The sequence below is a fragment of the Pseudophryne corroboree genome, chromosome 6 (assembly GCF_028390025.1).
Source record: "Pseudophryne corroboree isolate aPseCor3 chromosome 6, aPseCor3.hap2, whole genome shotgun sequence".
In the NCBI taxonomy this organism is placed as follows: domain Eukaryota; kingdom Metazoa; phylum Chordata; class Amphibia; order Anura; family Myobatrachidae; genus Pseudophryne; species Pseudophryne corroboree.
This window is the reverse complement of record NC_086449.1, coordinates 414548049-414573275: the sequence shown is the minus strand read 5'-3', so window position 1 is coordinate 414573275 and position 25227 is coordinate 414548049. Positions and strand designations below refer to the sequence as shown.

General features: G+C 39.7%; 1 protein-coding gene and 1 pseudogene across 1 annotated transcript in view; both read right to left on the bottom strand.

Annotated features, from left to right (window-relative positions):
* SEMA3E (semaphorin 3E) overlaps positions 1 to 25227 on the bottom strand; it is a 283348-nt gene that overhangs the window by 176907 nt on the left and 81214 nt on the right. The gene's annotated exons all lie outside the window — the stretch shown is intronic.
* On the bottom strand, positions 17856 to 17974 carry LOC134937705 (5S ribosomal RNA; annotated as a pseudogene).

Sequence of the window (25227 nt, the reverse complement as noted above, 5' to 3'; positions counted from 1 at the left end):
AAACCCTGCTCCTACATAGAGGTTTTTACCTCAGTCTAACACTGCAGGCATAGGGTCACAATGATTTGCTAAAATGTCTGCACATGTCCATAATGGTTTATGAAGCCACTCTGTATTCACAGGTCCCCCATTTCTGTGTATAGCTAGCACTATGCTGAGAGTAAGCAGCAATAAGTTATGCTTTTACTAATGCCACCATCCCTGTAGAGCTCTACTGTGTGTGTGGGCGGCAGTAAGGGGCACAGAAATTGTGAAATGGAGGGAAGAGGAGATAAGTCTGATCTTCAGAGATCTGACTTATTTCCACTTCATAAATGAACCCCTCTATTGAAATTTTAATGTATGTAAAAACATTGTTCAGTGTTATTCTCATTCCTTTGCATATTTGTTGAAACAAAGTATTAGCTCTCTCAACAATGGAAGACAGTTGAAGCTCCCCCACACCTTTAAACAAGCTGAGGACTGCAGTCATTTCAAATGCTGTAAAACTGCTAGCCCTGCCCCTGTGTCCGAATCAACCAATCCACAGAGCACTTCTACAAGGCAAATCTACCATGTCAGCCACTCTATGCCAGCTTTGTTAGTGCCTTACTGCAGGGGAGTGGAAGACAGCATAATGGACTAATGTGGTTTAGTATAAACATTCCAGGTATTTCATATGTATTACACAGCCTTTTACATATATTAATGTTAAACAGTGGCTTTACTTGCTATTTAAACTTACATATTGTAACTGTAGCCATTGATTATAAGCACTCTCCAGTAAATGATTGTCATTCTTTGCACGGCACTTATGCCAGGAACTATTAAAGACTGAATATTCTGCATAAGAGAACATAAGAGATGCAAAGGTTAATGGCTACATATAAGCTTATAAGTACTGCATGTACAGGAGGGCTAAGCCTAATGACAGTCAGCTCTCAAAAGTTACTGTAACAGTATAATTCAGCTGCTCAACAAAGATTGGTGGTAACCAAAGGGACCATAATATGTCGCCTGATACAGAGGCCAGTGTGACAAGGCCTTCCTTTATTTTATGTGGTTGTCTTACCAACATGTCTTCCATATTTCTTAAATGTGTGTGTATCTATGGGTCACATTACTCTTTTATCCAGTATTCCTCTTGTTACTGTATATGCCAGTATATCCCTAGTTAGCCTTGTTAATTTCTCTATTTTCTTTTTTACAGTGTATTAGTTTTCCATACAGGCCTAACACAATATTCTGTGTAACCAGGATACTCTTACAGATTGGAACATCCTACCACATATTTTCTAGTTGTTAGTGGGCCAGTCTCAATATGAGGAGTTATCACCATAGGGGTATTCCAGGGTGGTGGTGGTGGGGGAGAACAGCAAAGCACCACCTGTAATTTAGGAGAATTTAACTTTTATGTAATTCATAATGCACTAAGGGGCTGATTCAGAGATAGATGCAGCTGAGCGTCCGTACGCAGCAGCCACATCCATCTGGTCTACACACATGCACTGGCCACAGTGTGTGTGTGCGACCCTTCTCCTACTGTCCGCATCCAGGAAGGATGCGGCCCCAAGATGACTGACATCGGTGGGTGTTCACGTGGGTTGGTGTTCACGTGGCAGCAACATGGTGTTGGGGGAGTGGGGCGGGCCGATCGGGGGTGGCACACACAGCTGCTCTGATTTAAAAAATGCTGTCCGACTGCCTGGCGGTTGTGCTGCCAAGGGTCAACCTTAGTTTGGGGGGATCAGTTTACGCATGTGTGCTCGCCTCTCCTGATCTCCCCCTGTTCGATGTGCCTGTGACATTGGCTGCCATCCTGCTGCTCAACAACAGCACCAGTCACTCCATCTCCTCAGTTAAGGTTTATGCTCCCTGTCCTATTGCAGGTACCTTACGCCTGCCCGTCTCTTGACCCATCCTTGGGAGCTGTTCCCATGAAAACTGATGGGTGGTGATGGAGAAGGTTCCATTGTCCTGCAGGGCAGCAGCTAGGGGAGGGGAAGTCACCCCTATAGTATCTCCCCATCACCCTCTCTCTCCTGTCACCCTCTTCCTGTAACTTACTGCCTCTCACATCAGCTTCTCCCAACAATCTCTGTTTTTCCCTGTCAGCCACTGCCTCTCTTTCTCCTATCGTCTCACCCCATCACCCACTGCCTCTCCACTGTGTCACTATCTCCCCATCACCCTCTCTCCTGTCACCTGCTTCTCTATGGTATCACCTTCTCCCCATCACACTACCTGTCACCCACTGCCTCTCACTGTGATCTTCTCCCTGTCACCCACTACCTCTCCCCATCTCCCTTTCTTAATGTCCACTGTCTTTCTGTCTCCCACTATCACCCACTGCCTCCCCATGGCATCACCCATTGCCTCCCCCTGTCACCCATTCCCTGGCTTCACCCACTGCCTCTCCCTGTCACCTCTCTCTTCTGCCATCCTCTCCCTGTTAACTCTCTCTACTGTCACCGTCTCCCTGTCACCCACTGCCTCTCTTCATTATCCTCTCCCTGTAACTTACTGCCTCCCCATCTCCTATTATTGCACCCCATCACCTCTCTCTTCTAACATCCTCTACATCACTAACTGCTACCCCATGGTATCACCAACTGTCTCTCCTTGTCACCCATTCCCCTGAGGCCACCCACTACCTCTCCTTGGTGTCACCCACCACATCACCCTGTTTTCAGAAGAGCAGTCTGAGATTGAGGCGAGAAGCTGAGCAATGCTGTGTGCGGGAGGAGGGGCCAGGAGAGGGAAAAGAGGACCATCACTCGGAGGCCAGAGCCTGGGAAGATGAGGCAGGTTGTGACTGCTGAAGAGAGTGTGTTAGGACTGGTGAGGCAAAGGTTGGCATGAGAAAATATGGGAAACAGAGTGGTCTACTCTGGAGGGGTAGGCATTGAGTGGGAAGGGGAATTTGGTTTGGTTAGCATATTGCAGGACTTTAACATTGCTGGTAAATCTAGACATTATTTGGAATATCTACTAATATTATATTATTTCTTACTTAAGTTTTATTGCAGACACATAGCTTATGAGAAATAATTACTGTGGCTGCCTTCCATGTTTAGCACAAATAGAGCCCAATTCAATGCAGGTGAAGACCACTATTCTCAAGTCATGAGTGGTCCTATTCAAAGCCATGGATGGGATCGGCAAGAATTGATCTTCAAAACCAGTGCACAGTGTTTAATGTCTTCAGTGCTGTTACCTAGAAGCCTTATCATAATTTTTATCCACATAGAATACTTGTGACCTTTCCTGACCATACATAATTCTCTATGTTTATTTCTGGTTGGAGTTAGTTAAAACTTACAAAAGGTGGAAGGCATCAACTGTAATACAAATTTAGAACTATTTAGACTAAATCAATTGGTTGAATTCACACACAAGAATGAAAAATGTATTTCAGTTAGAAACATCAGAGAATGCACAGAAATCACAATTGTTTCTAAATTAAAATACAAAATCTGACCACTTTAGAGAAAGACCTGCAAAATGTTTGCAACCCTTACTAATATGTCATCGCTACTGATCTATTGTTGCCTATGCACCTAGCGATCAGCAAACACCATTGATCTAAATGCTCAGACCTGTATTTGTTTTTATTTGAATAAAGACACCTACAGGATCTATTTTCATTCTCAACAGCTGTGCATCTGCCCTGCTTCAGCATGTCTGTGATTGCGGTAGTTCACTATTCCCATATAATCCTCTGCACTATTATAGTACACATATTAAAACTCTATATTTGCCTAATAAAAAAAATATATATTTTCTTGTATATCGCATCAAAAAGTGAAAATAAAAACAAAAAAAAAACCCCAAATCATTTACTTCCCTGAGGCCAAAAAAAAGAGAATTGGACAAATCCTGAAGAATATAACAAAAAACAAAAATAATATTACACACAATACCCAAAATATATCCCCACTGTGTAAGTGCTAATGGAGTGATATTATTTTTATGAAGCTCATTCGGAATCGGTTGCTTTTGTGCTAAACACACAGGTGCATAAAGATAAATATATATATATATATATATATATATATATATATATGTATATATATATATATATAGTCAATGTGCGGACCGGCACTCCTCCTAATGGGCTCAGGCGCTCTGGTGCCTCCAGAAAACATGGAATGTAAAATGAGCAAAAAAAGACTGCGGCACTCAGAGGCTTAATGCAAAGTTCTTAGTGTATTAAAAATAACACCTGATATCCAACGTTTCGGGGTTAGTACACCCCTTTGTCAAGCAGAAACAGCAAAGCATTGCTGTTTCTCCTTGACAAAGGGGTGTGCTAACCCTGAAACGCTGGATATCAGGTGTTATTTTTTAATACACTAAGAACTTTGCATTAAGCCTCTGAGTGCCGCAGTCTTTTTTTGCTCGTTATGTATATATATATATATATATACACACACACACACACACACACACACACACACACACACTATATATATATATATATATATATATATATATAGTGTGTATGTATATATATATATATATATATATATATATATACACACATATACACTATATAAATATATATATATATATATATGCAATTCAGACTAAATAAATATGAATAAAAATAAATATGAAATGTAAAAATCCAGCTGAATAAAGATATGCTTTAAATATATACTAGAGACACTATTGATCATCATCATCATCAATGATGTGACTGTGATAAAAGACGACTTTGTAGTAAATGCATTTTTTTAAACGATACATGCACCCCCCAAAAAAAAAAATATATATAAAACCAGTATTAGCACTCCTAGCCTACCACTCCAACTCCTCCATTCTTGTCTATAGCCTCTATTGGCTTGATTTTCAATTTTTCCAATGTATTGTTTTTATTTTGTTTTTATATTGTAAAACAGTGTTAATATGAGCAAATGTCCTAAAGATTATGTTCTACTATTGTAGATATACCCCTGATAAAGTGTCAGCATCAGACGAAAAACGTTGGATTATCTGTTTTTTTGTGATGTGATCTCCAATCCGCACTTATAGAAGGAGGAGATCACAAAATAAATATCTGTTAATTTGTACTTACCTTGACCCCATTTCATGTTGGTAGGGGGCAAATTCATCTATGACTATCCATATGTATCACGGACACTGATGCTGCTTTTTATGTAATTTTAATACATTTGTGTATTGGAACTTACTGATTATCTCTACATTATATGAGATGTTATTCTTGATTATGGTATAATATTACCTAATGATGTGATTAATTTCTGGCATTGTAATTACCTTTGGGTGCCAATTTCACTATTGCTATATATTTTCCGTTTGTAGTTCTTTCTAACAGGGAACTTAGTGAAATAAGGCAGCCAACTAGTGCTATACTTTACCACATTCTAACTGCCTACCATATAAATAGCGCAATAAAGGAGATATATATATATATATATATATATATACAGTTGTGCTCATAAGTTTACATACCCTAGCAGAAAATGTGATTTTGTGGCCATTTGTCAGAGAATATGAATGATAACTCACAAACTTTTCTTTCACTCATGGTTAGTGTTGGGTGAAGCCATTTATTGTCAAACTGTGTTTACTCTTTTTAACTCATAATGACAACAGAAACTACCCAAATGACCCTGATCTAAAGTTTACATACCCCAGTTCTTAATACAGTGTATTGCCCCCTTTAACATCAATGATAGCTTGAAGTCTTTTGTGGTAGTTGTGGATGAGGCTCTTTATTTTCTCAGATGGTAAAGCTGCCCATTCTTCTTGGCAAAAAGCCTCCAGTTCCTGTAAATTCTTGGGCTGTCTTGCATGAACTGCATGTTTGAGATCTCCCCAGAGTGGCTCAATGATATTGAGGTCAGGAGACTGAGATGGCCACTCCAGAACCTTCACTTTATTCTGCTGTAGCCAATGACAGGTCGACTTGGCCTTGTGTTTTGGATCATTGTCATGTAGGAACGTCCAAGAACATCCCATGCGCAGCTTCCGGGCTGATGAGTGCAAATTTTCCTCCAGTATTTTACGGGCAGCGCCACCAGCCTCACTTCCGGTACAGTGCATGCTGGGAGCTAACCGGAATGCATGCACTGTACTGGAAGTCACCGGAAGTGAGTCTGGCGGTGCTGGCCAGAGCCGCGGGGACTCAGCGTTCAGTTCATTATATATTTAAGGTATGTACATTTGTTGTCTGTTTGTTGCTGTATCCTGAAGACAGGTATTAAACCCGAAACGTTGATATATGGAGTTTTGAGCGCTGTTTTTGTTATCCTATAAGTCCACGTAGTGCCGTCATGCATGTATTTTATATTTACCTTTCCCTTGACTTGCTCCCTGGCAAGCTGTACAGATATGGGAGTGCCAACCATACGGATGTTTTATTTATATATATATATATATATATATGCAATTCAGACTAAATAAATATGAAATGCAGAAATACAGCTGCATGAAGATATGCTTTAAATATATACAAGAGACACTATTGCTCATCATCAATGTGACTGTGGTAAATTACCTATTTATAGTAAAAGCATTTTTTTTCTAAATACATGTCCCCCCAAAAATAAATAAACAAATAAAATAAAACCAGTATTAGCACTCCTAGCCTGGGCTGGCTGTGGTAATTATTATTATATATTTATTACCAGTTATTTATATAGCACACACTGGTGTGTACGGAATACAATATTAATAATTAACACTATAGATGGTCTATGATATAAGCTGTATCAAACATATTTTACTAACATACTGTAAATACTGTAAGATAAGTGGTCAGGAAACGGTTAAACATACTAAAATGAACAAGTACAGAAACATAATAGAACCAGTACTGCACTTTCTAAGCTCACATTCTCACACCTCAGGCTCACAGGTTCCTGTCTCTTCTGCCTGGAAGATACTCTGGTCCATTGCACTGATTGAGGAGCCACACACACAACAAACATGGTAGAAGAAGTTGCCACCACTGGGCGTGTGCAGCAGTTCAACCGTGTGCGTGTGCAGCAGGGCAACCAGAACCTCCCCTCTCCCCCCGCATTTGCTTATAGGGCTGGTGACACTATAACAAGGGAAACTCACAACTTTGTGTCCCACTAATACAATGTCACGTAGTCTGCTCAGCAAAGGATGAATTCCATAGGGTAGTGGAGGCCAGACATTTTTTTTGCCAAATTGAAAAAAACTGCATCATACTGAAGGTACTACGGATCTTCATAATACCCCTAGTCAATTTTGGTTAATATATAGTTAATATCATCAAATCAGTATTTTTTCCTGAGTCCCTACAGGTCAAGCCCTGGTAGCCATAAACTGGTTGAATATGCTGGTATTTCTAGAACTACAAGTGCCAGCATAGGATTCTGGGCCTGTTGGGACATGGTGCAACAGGAAAAAACATTGTTAAAAAAACTGAATAAATAACTAAAATGTTCAAAAACCTTACCTTTAACTTGTGGAGCAGCAATTCCTCTGTCAGCTTCTAAACATTAGAGGCATAAGAAAGCCATTCTGTATCAGTTAGAGGTGGCCTAGTTACACTCCGCATGTGACAGCCTAAATATACTCTAATGATACAAATGTATCATTCATCACAACCAGTGTTTAATATAATGTTACACTGAGTGATCATTTATTTAGAAAAACAGCGCAGAAAACTGCTGAAGCAACAGAGTGTGTGGTTTCAAATGTGTGTTTCCTGTATATTTTACCTATGCATTAAGTGTCTATGGTTGATCTAGGGATATGACAGCCCATTACATTTTCACAGGTCTCTTTGAAAAATGTATCTGTTTTAAACAGGATCCTTAGATTTCAAGTCCCTGCTGATTTGGGATTAAAGTATCCATTTTCTGCCTTTTCCTGAAATCTCTCACCAAGTACGTTCACATAAATAGTCATATAATATGTGAAAGTTCCTGAATTCTTAAGAAGTAACACATATAGTTTTTCATACTGACTCAACGAACCCTGAGGATAAATACAATTATATACTATAGGACATATTAATAAGTAGCAGTATGCTTCAGCAAACTCAGAAATGACTAACATGGATCTGCATTTTAATCTAAAATAAAGCACACGTTTTGCATGGATAGGTGACTGAGGTACAGTCATGCAAAATAAATATTCATAGTAGTGTGAAACTCTATTTAAGATTATATATATTTTTTTTTGCACCATATGGTAATTAGGTAATTTTTGAATAAATCATAGACACAAATACATGTACATATATGACTCACTTTTTCTAGCTAAATAATATATGAGTCATAAATTTATTATTGTCAGTATGCACACAGTCTAAGTGTGGCAAAATAAACCCACACTGGGATGTTAGGAAAGTGAAGCAAAGTTTATTTAGCAAGTTCTGTCTTATCTTTTAAGAATAATCTTGTGCTAGTCATCTTGAGAGCCACGTCATTAAAACTTTAACTGGGATTCACATAAGTACTATTATTGCATTATTTGTTAAGCATGTCAAGAGTTAATCCTGCTGGGGTTCCCAAGCACTGATAAAGAGCACTACAAGGTTAGGCATATGAATCCGTATTTGCCGTTAGTGAAAATGCTGTTTGTGAGGAACTTTACAGAAAATTTTACAAATTAAAGAAAAGAGAAGTAGATTTCTTATAGCATGGAATGACCCTGTCTGAAAATTTTAGAAACAAACAAATTCCCAGGGGGTTCAGAATGCACAATACTCCGACTATAGAGTACCATTTTGCACAAAATAGATATCCATTTTGAACAAGTGCTGAATAGACCTCATGCGCCTAGTAATTGAGGAATCAACCAAAGAACTCAACAGCACAAAATAAAATATCTTGCTGTTTGAAAATGAGCATACAGTAGAAACACTCTTAAAGGAGACCATTCCACTAATTGGTTGGACAGGCTAAAAAAACAGGTGGAAAACTATCGGAAAGAGCTGAAAAAGTACACATGTAAGAAGTTGGTGAAGGTGCAAAACAGTTAGTCACAACATTGAGTATATAATTGGTTAAACACCTCAACTAGAACCCATGCTGAATCCTCAGAGAAAAGAGTAAGACCAAGGAGGACAATGGCATAACACCTGACTTTCTCTAGTACTTCCAACGAGTGATAATGAAAACCCACAAGGCTTCCAACAAATCCAAACCCATAGTGATGTCCCTTTAGGTGTGGATACCTGAGCCAAGCGAAGAGGCAGAGGAGGGGGTACGAGTCTAATATTCTATTTAACATCCACTCCTCTTACTCCTTCAGATGAAAAATTACTCAGCAAAGGCCTCAGCTTTGTACCATTAAACAAACATCACAAATTACATTGGAATTTGGATAATTATAAACTTCAGAAGAAATTGAAACTTCAAGACTACTTCTCAAGAAAATGCTCCCAGGTGTAAAACATGATCATGGATTGCCTACACAGGTAGCCAGACTGGCATCACCCTTTATTTGATCTGCCATCAACAAATTCATCCATTAGAACATTCTCAAGGATGTTGGAACAATCTAGCAAAGTATCACCAACTAATGTGCACCAAAATGTATCCAAGGAGGAATATAAGGCATTTAAGGCACTAAAACAACGGTAGGACAGAATGATAAGGGGTGCCGACAAGGGAGGTGCAATAGTGGCTATTGACATTGACAAATACAACGAGGAATGCACACAACTGTAATTGGATGGACATACTTATAGACCACTACAGCATGATCCAACCAAAATATCCCAAAAGGAATTAAAGACTCTATTACAAGAAGCAGTCAAAAAGAGCACAATAGATAAAGACACTATGAAGGTCATGTTTTGTGCACTTTCAAAAGCTCCTCTGTTTTATGTCATAAAGATGCATAGAGACCACCTGGCAGACTTATTATATCTGCCACAGGGTCTCTGTGTGAGCCAATAGCTGCTTATGTGGATGCATTTTTACAGCAATGCATCCAAGCCATGTTTACTCATTTGAACGAGACTTCCTCCCTTGTTCTCAAATTGAATTAACTGCTTAATATACCCATGGAGGTATCTCTGACTAGTACTGATGTCACAAATATATATATGTGCATTCCACACGACATGGGACTCATGGCAGTACGCACTTTAATCATAAATAATGTACTTTATAAAAGGATCTGACATTGATTTTTTTAATGTTGTTGCTTGCATTCACTTTAACACATAATTTCTTTGTAGATGATGGTAGTATTTTATACAAACAGCAGGCTGCGCAATGGGCTCTTGCGCAGCTCCGGTCTACACAAACGTGTTCATGTTTGCAGTAGAGCAATACCTGTTTTGTAGTTTTCCACATACAGTATTAGCAAACATTTGTTTTATTACTGTCACTATTCTGATCATGTGTACAGGAAGCAAGCTGGAATTAAGACAGGTCATTCAAACACATAGTGAGTCAACATATCCTGCCAAACTGACTATCTCTGTAAGCAAAACTAACAAACTTTTTGGATGTGAATACAGCAGTCAATGAGGGGATGATTAACACCTGGTTATACACCAAGACAACTGACCGCAATACCTTACTGAGATACAACAGCTTTCTCCCTAAGGTAACCATCTCAGGGTTACCCTACTCCCAAATTATCAGAGTTTGCCATACAACAAGTGACCCGGCAAAAAGTTCCAATTAGATGAGATGATAAACAGAATTTTAGAAAGGAGATACCTACTCAAAGGATTAAAAATGGTAACGCTAAAAGCATTGTGACAAAACAGGGCAGACTTGCTAAGGGACAACACAGAAGTTACTAGCAACAAGCACATTTTTTTTAAATTAGACATTCTCTAACTTGCTCATCCAAATTTGCCATATGCCTGCTGTCTTGCCCATGTTGGTTACACTACGTGAGCAAGACAGACAGGCAATTTAAGAGAGAATGGCCCAACACTGCCATATGAGCTTCCCTCATACAGGGGGGCAGCGAGCAGGCAGTAACAAGACATTTAGCTGAGGCCAGGCATAATATGGCAATGCTCCGCTATCATATAATAGACCATTTCTCTGATTCTATAATAGGGGGCGACCGCACTCATAAATTACTACAACTCTAGAGCAAATGGATATACATGCTCAATACAGTGAGCCCAAGGGGGCTAAATACACATCTAAATCTGAGCTGCTTCCTATAATACATGCCTTAGTATAATACAATCCAATATATTTAATGCACGCATTTTATTCCTGGGATTCAAAATAATGAGTAATACGTAATATTTATGGTGGCTTCTGTTCTATCTAGATAAAGCTAAGCCTTGAATACATATATAGTAATCAACATGGTTGTTCTACATGTCCACAATACATGGTGTTTGGATTTAATTTTGTTTTAAATAGTAAAACACGTAGCAATATATTAGAATGTTGTTCTCCAGCTCAAATTTTTTTAAGTACAGACACTTTATGGTTTTATACTCATTTGCAACCTTCAAAAACAATGAGTATCAATATACACATATTGAGCACTTTATATTGTTATAGATTATTGTTAAATTGTGTTGTTGTGTTTATGACACATGCACTTCATCTGATGCCTTATTATGCACATGTTTATGTGTGGTTTTATGCATACTGACGAGCAGGGCCTTTCTACCTCTATGTCTGTCTGTCTTTGCCCAGTTTTGTTCTATAACTGTTGTTCTAATTGTAAAGCGCAACGAAATATGCTGCGCTATATATGAAACTGCTAATAAATAAATAAATAATACTGACAGTATGGGTTATTGCTATCAGTTACCATAACAACCATTTTCTGCTAGTTTCACACAACATCCCAGCAGCGGGACCCGCAGACGCCACTTCCAGTGTGAAGTCATCGCCGAAATGGAAGTGAATCGCAGACACCAGGTGGATGGACTGGAGGCTCGAGGGGGGCGGGGGAACCTTCTGCATGTAAGTATTTCAGTTTGATTTGCTTGCACTAAGCACTGTGTGTCCCAGGGTTGCTTTCTAAACATCCACATCCATACAAAGGAAATAATGCTTCTGCCAATGGAGTAATCTCTTCTATGGACTAACATTATCAAACATTGGAACTTTTATGTCAAGTTGATTGTGGATGTACATTCCTTTTTATTACTGTTAAACTTTCAATGTGAATGAATTTATGTTGAATATTAATATCAGCAACTATTGTTAGCCCCAATGGGCATGGTCTCTGAGTGGTAAATATTTTACCATCTAATTCACTATTGTTCTTTTGGAGTGCTCTACAATCTATTAGTTAATTAGCGCCCTCTAATATTTTACTGTATTCTTATTGTGGTACACAATATATGGTATATAAAGGTACAGTAGATATCCCATGTATGCAGAGCACATATATCAAATGTTATTAGTAAGTGTGACATTTATTTTTAATGAAAAAGGCTTGCCACTGGCATCATGATATGTATTATGGGGCTAATTCAGGTTGGATCGCAATTCAGAATTTTTACGATCACCCCGCAGGCGCATGAGCAGCGCCCATCCTGCACTTGTGCCCGCACTTTCTAAGGGGGGGGCTGCAGAAAATGCAATTGCCTCTGCTTGTCAATCAGGCAGAGGCAGTCACGGGACGGGAGGGGAGCGGGCAACGCTCCGTTTCCAGGGAGGAGACGGGGCATTGGGGGCGGAGTCAGCTAAATGGGGGCGTGTCATGGGCGTGATCACGGCAGCTGTGTGATGTCACACGCAACCGCCGTGATTAGCAGAATTTGCTATCCTTACTGAATTAGCCCCTAAATCCATAGTGTAACATAATAACAGTTAATGGATCCTGGGCACTTCAGTTGCAGAAGTAAGGTGCTGTCCTATGCTTTTAATGAGACACATTTTGAACATTCCAGTAAACTTTGTCAGATAAGTACTTTTCTAAGTGCAATTTGCTTAACGTAAAACAAAGCTTCATTTCTTATTAAAACCAGATAATGTGGATTTGTCTGCAGAGTATTAAACAGTTCACCTTGTCTACTTATATCATACTGGCTGACCCTGGAAAGCTCCTATCCAGGATCTCCTGTTCTATGAGGTAATGTTAACCAAGATGACACATATATACAGTACTACATTCTAACATATGCCTAAATAAATCATATATGTAGATTTAAAACATGCAAATACATACATGTTACAATAAGGGCATCGACCATTAAAATAGATGTTAAAAAGAATTCAGTAGGATTTCCCGACAGTTGGGATCTCGGCGGTCGAAATACAGACGGCGGAATCCCGACAGTCAAAATCCCAACATCGAACACAGTGTGTCCCCTCGTGGGCTCAGTGGCAAGCTTAGCGTGCTACACTATTATTTTCCCCCACGGGTGGTGGCATGGACTACCACCATAGTGGGAATACTGGGTGGCGGTTGGGATTTCGACCGCCGGCATTCTGACTGTTGTCAGGATTTCGGCATTGGTATTTCGACCGCCAGGATCCCGACTGTCGAAAAATTAACTGCATCCCGTTAAAAATATAAACACTGAGAGTAGAGAATGGCATTAAAGATCTGAACTGAAAACATATATGCTTTAAAAAACAGTGCATGGCATTGCAATGCACTATCTAGGGTTTCCTAGTTTGTGTGCCTGTGGTGAGTTTCATGGAGCAAAAATGCCACTGAAAAAAAATCCACAGTTTGAATCTATAGATAATACAAAGTAAAGTGACTCAGACATTTTCCTTTTAGAGTATCACACCTGTGAAGCTCTCAAAAACATCAACATGGATTGCCAATGATGTAAATGGTAGAACTTAATGTAAAACCATTTAAAATGCATGCCTTATATAATTAGATTATGTAAGCAGATGTTCATGAATATTCATACCCCAGTCCTACTTTATACTTAGACTGGTTAACGCCTACGAAGTAAATATGGAAAGGATGTGTAAGACAAAAAAAACTTGCACATTATATTATATTGTAGGTTCTTCACATAGATCATGGTCTAGAAACACACGTTATTACTACATACCAAATTTATAGATTGATGGTGTAAGAATAAGAAAGATTTTGCTTCTAAGAAACAACCCTGCAGCATTACAAATGTTACAACATCTCCACAAGGATGCATCTGGTGGTCTTTAAAGTTGAAGATTTACATCCCATAAATCATCAATGGGTTTATTGCGAGATAATGAATCAAGGATTAGTAGAGTTTGAAAAATAACTGTAATATTCCATTATTCATAGCCTTGAATTGGGATAGCTAAAAAATGTACTGTAACTGTTAGACACGATTTTTGTAACACAAATCATTGGCTTGCATAGTACCACAATAGGATGTATTCCAGAGCCGTAATGCTAACATCTGAGTATGTCTGTCACAGTGGAGTGACAGATGCAGAGTAGCCAAAACTGAGAAGAAAAAGACACAGCAGCTTTGTTAGAGTTAGTGCATTAAATACAGCAAAGTCATTCTAATTAATTTCCCGTAATGCTTTTAGTCTGTTTGTGTCCTTTAAGTTTGACATGTTAGACATAGTGATAAATTGGCTGCATAAAATTCTGTACATTTCACATTACTTTTAAGTGAACCATAGAAATTTCAAAAGGTAGAAATCCAAAGATACTAAAGATTGCCTGTTCTTCTCATGTTTGTGTGCTTTCCCGCCGCTTGTCCAGTTTCATTCTACAGACCAAAAATTATACTGGTAGCTTAACTGGCTACTGAAAAAATGTAACTGAAGTGTGTTTGTGTGGAGGAAAAGTTATATTGTCAGCTCCAATGTGAGTGCTATTCTCAGTACAGCGCTGCATACAATGATGACACTATATAAATGTCTGGTAACAGGGGCATAGCCAGAACTGTATAGGCCCCATAGCAACATTTTGAAGGGGCCCCTGTCCCAACCCTTCTTGACAGATGCCTCTCCACAGCACCTGTTAATTTTATGCACCATAATACTGCCCTAAATCATGTTTTGAACCATAGTAGTGCCTTAGTTAATGTTAATTTACATTGTAGGGCTGCCAGTACATATTATGCAACAGTAATCCCAATTCACGTTATGACATGCAGTGTCCCTAGTTCCTGTTATGTCACATTACAGTACCCCCTGTTCATATTAGGTAAAATGGTAATACCCTCCAGGTCACTGTATACCATATTACAATAAGCAGGTTTAGGGTCATAACTAGATGTATTTGTATGCCCCAAGGCAAACATTTGTATGGGCCCTTATGTATCACCCAGTGGTGAAAAATGTATATAAACCATGTAAATTTGACAGGGAAGGTGGACCCATCTCAGCTCTGGACCCCATAGCAGCTGCACTCTCTGCACCTATAGTAGCTATGCCCTTGTATATAACACATGTAACTGTGACAAGGAAGGTGGGCCCCTCTCAGCTGTGTACCCCATAGCAGCTGCACTCCCTTTGCCTATGGTAGCTATGCCCTTGTCTGGTAACTAAAAACATGTAATAATGGGTGAAAAGACTTCGAGGACTATGCTGTGAGCTAAATATAGATTTTTATTAATTGTATTTTAGTCATGTTTTATTCTGTTTGCAACATTTTCTACACCTGTTCCTGACACAACAAAAACACCAAATAAGAACCTGAAAACAGATGGCTTTCAAGAACAAAACAGAGCTGCAGAGTACAGTATATGATACATTAGCTGAAATGCCTGGTGCATAATATAATAGAAGATGGACATCTGCATTACTGAAAGATAATTTCACCCAAAACCAGTGGTTCTTTCCTGTACTACTAAACACTCAATCAGTGTTATCAATTCCATCTTCCCATGAATGGTATATATATATATATATATATATATATATGTAATAAAAAAGAAAAAATAGCGCCACTTGTGGTAATTTATCCGTCACAAATATATACAATATATGTCCAAAATTACACTCCCTTGGTACAAAGGGTGTCAGCAGGCCCCTAAATAAAAACAGCAGTGGTAAGCTGCTGTAAAAAGTGTTATAAAAACCAGGAATATGGGCACAAGCGACCAATGGTGTCTATAGTGAAGGAACATAAAAGATTTTTTTATATAAAAAATGCATATTTATTTCACACAATATAAAAAAATAGTAATACACTTTTGTTTAAGAAAAATGCTCAAGCATAAAAATTCATATAAAATGGAAAAGGTTAAGGCTAAAAAGAAAAATAAATATAAAAGTACCAGGTACACATCAATTTGTAGTATATGTGTATAAAGTGCTTATCTTAGGTACAGGAGGTTGGTCTGGAAAAGGTCATGGAATGTCCAATGCGTTTCGTCCTTCAGGACTTCATCAAGGGTAGTGTGGCATTGGGACAGGGCTCATATTTATACCTCTGTCAATTAGAAGACTATGTGTGACATCACTTCCTCCCACAGTGATGCTTAGGGAAAACAATAATCTTAGTATGTTTCATATTTGCATAAAGTGTATGTGTGTGATATAAGTGTCTAAAACAAAGCTAATTCTTATCACCAAGTTACAAAACGAGTGGTTTGGTGAGTGTAATAGAGTGTTTGTTCACGAATGTGCTGGCAACATGTACTTCCGCCCCACTTCCTGTGGTGTGGCGGGCTCTTCTGCGCTTGCGCCCGCTCTTGTATTCAGACTCAGGTGCCGGAAGTCGCTTCACGGCCCATCTGCGCTTGCGCCCGCTCCCGCGTTTGGTGCCAGGTCCCGGGAGCCGCGTCACTTTCGCCGGATGCCACGTCCGCGTCATCTCGTCACGTGTGGGAACCCGGAAGCCCTGTATGCCGTGGAACGCATTCTGGAGTCGGAACTCATCTCTGTCAAGCCGCGCGTCACTTCCTTTGGAAATTCCATTCAGCAGAAGATATCCGGAGTTTAATACAGTCTTGAGACGCACGTGAACCGCAAATGGTGTTTCTGACAGCATTCTTTCAATAGTGGGTCCCAATGTTAAATCACTGTTTCTTTTAGGATTAGTGTCTGTGACTTCTTCATTTGAACAATGGGGGTCATTCCGAGTTGTTCGCTCGTTATTTTTTTTTTGCAACGGAGCGATTAGTCGCTAATGCGCATGCGCAATGTCCGCAGTGCGACTGCACCAAGTAAATTTGCTATGCAGTTAGGAATTTTACTCACGGCTTTACGAGGTTTTTTCTTCGTTCTGGTGATCGTACTGTGATTGACAGGAAGTGGGTGTTTCTGGGCGGAAACTGGCCGCTTTATGGGTGTGTGTGAAAAAACGCTACCATTTCTGGGAAAAACGCGGGAGTGGCTGGAGAAACGGAGGAGTGTCTGGGCGAACGCTGGGTGTGTTTGTGACGTCAAACCAGGAACGACAAGCACTGAACTGATCGCACTGGCAGAGTAAGTCTCGAGCTACTCAGAAACTGCACAGAGAAGTCTTTTCGCAATATTGCGAATCTTTCGTTCGCAATTTTGAGAAGCTAAGATTCACTCCCAGTAGGCGGCGGCTTAGCGTGTGCTAAAAGCAGCTTGCGAGCGAACAACTCGGAATGAGTGCCAATATATGAATATATAGTTTGTTGTTATGCCAGTCTTTGTCCCGGAAGACATATGGAGGAAATGGAAAAATATATACATTACCAGAGAATCATGGACATCTTTAAAAAAGACTATTTATAACCAGATATGTATTAATTTCAATTAGAAATATTGCAAAAGTTACATAAGTAATAAATATTAATAAAAATTAATAAAAATTAAAGTGCCTGTGCTAAGTCTCTTGTGTCTCTTATTATTATTAATTTATGAGAGAGTGTGAGTGCTACGTTGATGTTTCTTGTGAGTAGTGCATCGAATTATATCCATTCATCATGAGAAAGAGGTGAAGCCCAAGGGTGTTTAGGGGATGTGTGAGTGAATGGTGATAAAGTATTTTGTTTACAGCTGTTTCACTGGTTTAGGAACTCTCATGTGCATGCACTGTTTCTACAGCACCTAGTCTTCTCCGGAGATCACCCTCCTTGATACTGGCCAGGCCCATAAAATGCTTAGCTTCCACGATCGGATGAGAGTGGGCGTTCCATTTTGGTATGGCTGTAGTCTACTTAGCACCAGTTCACCAGAGGTTTTTCACAACTGAAATATAACCTAGAAATGAGAATACCATTCCCAAACACCACAGTGTTTATTAAAGGGGGAGGGGGGGGGGGTGGCGGAAATCAATATTTAAAGAAAAGGAGAGATTTCGTAGCTTTCATTGAAACCAGCCGGATGCATCGTCCTCAATTGGAATATCCAAAATATTTCCCTTCTGGATAGCAGATTCGCCAGGTCGCCACTTCTTTCGCCGAGTACAACATGTTCTATGGCCTTGTATGTTAAGGCCTCAGGATTAGAGTTATGGTGTGACAGGAAATGTTTGGAAACTGCATGTGTTTCCACCTTATTTTTAATGTTCCGAACATGTTCTTGGATCCTTAGTTTCAGCTGTCTCTTCGTCTTCCCAATGTATTTTTTTACCACAATCACATTCCAGAAGGTAAATCACAGAGGTTGAATTGCAGTTCATGTATTCTTTGATCTTGAATTCCTTCACATCACCTGTTGCAGAGAAAGTCTTCCGATTTGGGTGTAAATACTTGCAGATATTACAGTGTACACACTTGTAACTACCTACACACCTGACAAGGGGTTCTTTCTTGTTGGTCACAGATCTCAGCATGCTTGGTGCCACTAAGTCCTTGAGATTTTTGGACTTCTTAAAAATGATTTCAGGTTGCGGTGGTAGTATGTCTTTTAAAACAGGGTCCATCAGTAAGATGTTCCAATGGGTTTTCATTGATTGTCGGATGATTTTCTCGTGTCTACTGTAAGTCGTAATGAAAGCAGTGGTTTCTTTTTTCGTTTCCCTGTTCTTGTACATTAGAAGGTCGTTTCTCTCCAAGATTCTTGTCTTGGTGATCGCCTCGTCGAGAATGTTGGTAGGATACTTCTTATCCAGGAATCTGTTTCGTATTTCTCAAGTTGGTCATCACATTCCTCTATTTCGCTGCAATTCCTTCTAATTCTATGGAACTGGGAATAGGGGATATTATTTTTCCACTGTTTTAGGTGATTACTCGGGACCCACTATTGAAAGAATGCTGTCAGAAACACCATTTGCGGTTCACGTGCATCTCAAGACTGTATTAAACTCCGGATATCATCTGCTGAATGGAATTTCCAAAGGAAGTGACACGCGGCTTGACAGAGATGAGTTCCGACTCCAGAATGCGTTCCACGGCATACAGGGCTTCCGGGTTCCCACACGTGATGAGATGACGCGGACGTGGCATCCGGCGAAAGTGACGTGGCTTCCGGGACCTGGCACCAAACGCGGGAGCGGGCGCAAGCACAGATGGGCCGTGAAGCGACTTCCGGCACCTGAGTCTGAATACAAGAGCTGGCGCAAGCGCAGAACAGCCCGCCACACCACAGGAAGTGGGGCGGAAGTACATGTTGCCAGCACATTCGTGAACAAACACTCTATTACACTCACCAAACCACTCGTTTTGTAACTTGGTGATAAGAATTAGCTTTATTTTAGACACTTATATCACACACATCCACTTTATTCAAATATGAAACATACTAAGATTATTGTTTTCCCTAAGCATCACTGTGGGAGGAAGTGATGTCACACATAGTCTTCTAATTGACAGAGGTATAAATATGAGCCCTGTCCCAATGCCACACTACCCTTGATGAAGTCCTGAAGGACGAAACGCGTTGGACATTCCATGACCTTTCCCAGACCAACCTCCTGTACCTAAGATAAGCACTTTATACACATATACTACAAATCGATGTGTACCTTGTACTTTTATATTTATTTTTCTTTTTAGCCTTAACCTTTTCCATTTTATATGAATTTTTATGCTTGAGCATTTTTCTTAAACAAAAGTGTATTACTATTTTTTTATATCGTGTAAAATAAATATGCATTTTTTATATAAAAAAATCTTTTATGTTCCTTCACTATAGACACCATTGGTCGCTTGTGCCCATATTCCTGGTTTATATATATATATATATAAAATCCAAAATGCTTGGGACCAGAGGTATTTTGGATATGGGATTTTTCCGTATTTTGGAATAATTGCATACCATAATGAGATATCATGGTGATGGGACCTAAATCTAAGCACAGAATGCATTTATGTTTCAAATACATCTTATACACACAGCATGAAGGTCATTTTCGCCAATATTTTTTGTAACTTTGTGCATTGAACAAAGTGTATCTACATTAACACAATTCATATATGTTTCATATACACCTTATACACACAGCCTGAAGGTCATTTAATACAATACTTTTAATAACTTTGTGTATTAAACAAAGTTTGTGTACATTGAGCCATCAAAAAACAAAGGTTTCACTATCTCACTCTCACTCAAAAAAGTCTGTATTTCGGAATATTCCGTATTTCGGAATATTTGGATATGGGATACTCAACCTGTATATATATATATACGGGCAGGTCCGACACAGCCACTTATGCAACATATACTTATCTGGGTGCCCACACAAAAGATGATGGTGAGGCACTCCAACTAAAACAGACAGGTGGCAGATATATATATGTACATATATATATATATATATATATATACACACACACACACACAATGCAATGAAGGCATCACTTTGAAGACGCAGATACAGGCAGATCTTATCAACGTTTTTGAGACTTTAATGTTTCGTCATTAGGGTACTGATGACAAGACATTAAAGTCTCAAAACGTGGATAAGATCTGCCTGTGTCTGCGTCTTCATTCCCGGTTAATGCCTTCATTGCATTGTATGTTGGGGACTGACCGAGGACACCTAGGAGGGCACCGGGTAATGTTAAATGGGTAATATTAAATTTAGCTACTGGTGTGCTGCCTTTAATGAGTATATATATATAATATATATATATATATATACAGATGAGTCCACATTTATCTTGACCTTTAATAGTATTAACTGAGACTGGCCAGTCAGACTTAATCCCCCGCTGTAATGACTTAATCCCCTGCTGTATTTTTCTCTGTATTGTATTGCAGTTGAGAACAATAGATGAAGGGTCTATGCTAATAAATCATGTTGTGCCTAGGCGCAGAAAACTAGACAAGTTGACCGTGGACACATTCTATATTTTTATAAAACTTATATAATACTAAATAGCCGCAGGCCAGCAGGCACAGCAAGAACGCAACTCTTTTCAAGTTTTTTTTTAATGCTTGGCGCGCTGGTCCAGACACCAAGCTCCTCTCTCCTCTTCTCTTCAGCCACAGCATCTCCACTCTCCACCCGTCATATGTGCGATGGGATGACATGACGTCACACGCACAACCCAGGACTCAGGAGCACGGAGGGAGGAAGCAGCTCAGGCTGTTACTGAGCTGTGAGCTGCACACTGCGGGCAGTAGGTGACGGCAGAGTCGGGCTGCGGTGCGCCTTCCAGTGTTTAAGGTGCCTGGAGCTTGAGCTCCACCGGAGCCACCCTCCCTATGCCCCTGCATGGAGGAGGGAGTATGCCACATCAATAGTAATGAGACTTTTGTATTTAATTGTAACATAATGAACTAAACCAAAACTAAAAATGCTGCATCACTGATAAACTATTTAATCTTAACATAATAAACTTAACTATATCAACAATTTAGTTTTAGATAAAATGCTTAATCACTTTAGCACATTTGTCTTTATTAACATCTCTGACAGTACAATCATTGTAAATGTAGTTAAAATGATACAGTAACATTTGATCTAATGGCAATCATTGTACATTTTGTGGTGTAACAACACACTGTTAAGATAAAAAAGGGAGTTGAGAGGAAAGCAGAAATCATATGTTGCACTACATGTGATGCAGATATAAAAGGTGCAGAGAGATTTAGGTATGGGAGGGGTGTATCCAGACTCAAATCTAAATAAAAATAAAGCTGCCCAGTATTTGTGGGCTGTATGCAAATACATGTCATTAACCCCCGCTCCTCTACATGGCGTGACAATTTAATGTATAATCTCCTGCTGGAATTCTTGAGATATGGCCACTCTTCCGTGGGTGCGGGCGACTGCACGGAAAATTGTGAGTGTCCTGCAATGGAGAGTAGGCAAGTATGATTTGAACCCCTTGCATTGCAACATGGTTTATCCAGGTACACAGGGCCTGATTCTGATGTGTTTGGTATTACACAGCTGCAAGAAAGTGGCTGTGTAAAACTATACAATTAAAATGCATGAATGTAGGAATAGATGCCTCCTGCATGCATCTGTGAACCAAGTGCTGCTTCTGAAGATGGAGCATTGGATTACCATTGTGACCATCGGGCACTGCCCTTAGCCAGTCTGTGTAAGCCAAAGTTTGCTGAGCCTGACCTTCAGAACCCCTCTGCTGTGCTGCAGGGCTAATGCGATATCTCTGTGAATGACGTAGTTAACAGACATATCGCTGGTACACACTGGACAATACACCATCAATATATCGGCCATTCAAGTCATAAGATGCATAACACTTAACAATATAGTAAATTATATAGCTTATTTTCCCCCTCCTGAGCGATATTGTTTACTATATTGCCCAGTGTGTATCAAGGTGACGATGGCCGATACGCGGCCCTGCGGGTCATTAATGAACCTCGGTGTCAGCTGTGCATGTAGCTTAATTTGGATTTATCATCCAAATCTGCATGTACAGCTCAGCCATGGCATGACGTCGCTGTGTGATATTGCTAGTGATATTGCACGGTGTGTATGCCCGCCGTCGGGGCGGCCCGGGCCGGGAGGGTACACACTAGGCGATGTTGCTCACGGAGCATATTGCCTAGTGTGTACCTACCTTAAAGGGAGGATATATTTAAATAATAATAAACAAACAAACAAAAATAACAAATAAATATTTTCTGGTCTGTTAAATTAACATGCATTTTCCTGGATTGAGTTCAGCAATGGTGTCTATTTTGTATAATTCAGTGCCCAATAATCTGGTTCAGTGTGCTTGTTTTTTGACAGCTACCTACTGCTTGGGACCACCTAGAATATATGAGGGCAAAAATGCTGGCCTAGGGAATCTAGTGAAAGATCCTGCTGCAGTCATTATTTTACAGAACAGTGAATAGATACAGATGGTATGTTTCAGAAGATCTAGTCAACATGTGCTACATACAGTATTTGACTGACACTTAGTGTCGAGGATTTTGTCATACCTGTCAGCACTATTGACAAAACACCCATGAGAGCCTCAAAACTGTTTGCTAACACAGATAATCAAGGGTCTAAAGAAGAAGCATCTGCTCCTGCTTAACTTGATTATACAGGAACCAAACTAAAGACCCATAAAAGCATCTTCCAGAATCATATCCACTGGGATATTCACCAAAATATATTCTGACAAATAATAACAATTTCATTTGCAATTACAGCCAGTAATATCTGAAGACATCAACTCTGCTTTTTAACAAAGTATTGTTTCATGTTATTCTAATTACCAGCAGTAACAATTTCTCTATTGTACAGTCTGTACTGTGCTACCTGGAAACCCTGAGACTGATTCAGATGTGGTTGGAGTGGCTATCGCTCCTGCTTCCAAGGAATCAGCAGCGATTTTACAAGTAGATGCCTCCTTATGCAGTAGTGATCGCAGCCTCAGCTCACTGCAACACCATCAGGCACAAGCTGCCTGTCGCAGATGGACAGAGATTCCTGACCTCTTCCTTACCCCTAAACGGTGTAGACATGCCTCTGTTTTCACAAATGGAGGCTGTTGATGCCCCCTCCTCATCTGCGCAAAGGCATTAGACATTAATCAGACTGCGTGCTATGTTGGAGGACCTTGCCTCCATGCTTAATTCCTGGTACCCATCTTCTTGGGCTCTGTTCCTTGTTCCTGCCATCTGTCTCCAACATTGTCTGCTGTCCCAGTGTCCATAAGCCTATCAGCATATTATTAGTGTCTGATCCTGTGTAGACCAGCCTCTGTACCTGGGAACTCAGACAGAGAGCCGTGACCTATGTGTCAGATGCAGCAGAGACCAAACCTCCTTGCAGGGTCCCTGCTGAACACCACTGGCTCATTAGAATATGCACCTCTGTTCAGGGACTCAGCCAATCCCAAGGTACGAGTTAGCATCCAACATCAATCCGTGAGTTTGTGACAGTATGTTGTTTAATGGAATTGTCCAATGGCCAGTATGGTTGTCAGGAAGGAATTTTTCTTGTCTCAGGGCAACTTGTATTGTGTTTTATAGGGTTTTGCTTTCCTCTAGATCAACTAAAGTTTTTGAGATTATGAACAATATTTAGGTTAACACGCAGTTTGTGAGGTCTACTGAGAGATGAAAAAGCAGTTTAGCAGTGAAGCACCCTAAAAAACGTAAGGGGCAAGTATATTTGTCATGCAGCTGTCTTTCAACTATGGTTGAGGCATAAACCTTTGATGTCAACTCACATTGGCATATGCGGACTAGATTGTATCAGTAATATGAGACACCTGTCAAAATAATTAATTAGCATTCAGCATGAGAGTCAATAAAGCATTCAGCCCAATTCTGCCACATGATGCTGCTCTTGTATGTTGCTGCTCCCTCACCTAGTCTATCTGGGCAATAGGCACGTGAACAGTGTATGACATGCTAAAAGGAGTAGGGGCTGGAGTGGAAGAACACTAGTACATAAAAGCTGTTGAAGTAAGAATTGCAGGATATTTACATAACAGATAATTTGCTGTCACAGAGTTCGGAGAAGTCTTTCCTGTGCGTCATAAAAATGCTTAGTTCAAAAGTGGAGCAACGTGTTAACTTAAATATTTTAGGTAAATTGAACAAAATGCCCACTGAATCTTTTCATATGCTGAGGCTTATGGGACAGATTCTATGTCACGAGCACATGTGTTTCAGTGGCTTAAAAGATAAAGATTTAGTGAGGTCATGAGGATGTCGAAAATGAGGAAGGTTATAGAATGCCTTGCACATCAAAAACAAATTAATTTGTGGCAAAAACTTGAGAAAAGTGTTCGAATTGACCGTCAACTCAGCATCCGAATGACAACAGAAATAGTAAACATCAACAAAGAAACTGTTAGATCTCAACATGACATAAGTTTGTGCTAAGATGGTTCCAAGGCTTCTCACTGGCGAGCAGAAATAAAATGAAAAGCAAATTTGTGCAGAAATTTTGGAACAAATTCAAGCAACAAATTAATTTTTTTTTTTAGATAAAGTTATTACGTGTGATGAAACAAGGATCTTCCATTATGATCCTGAGACAAAACACCAGTGAATGCACTGGAAAACACCATCGTCAAAGCAAATCCAAATTCAAATCCAT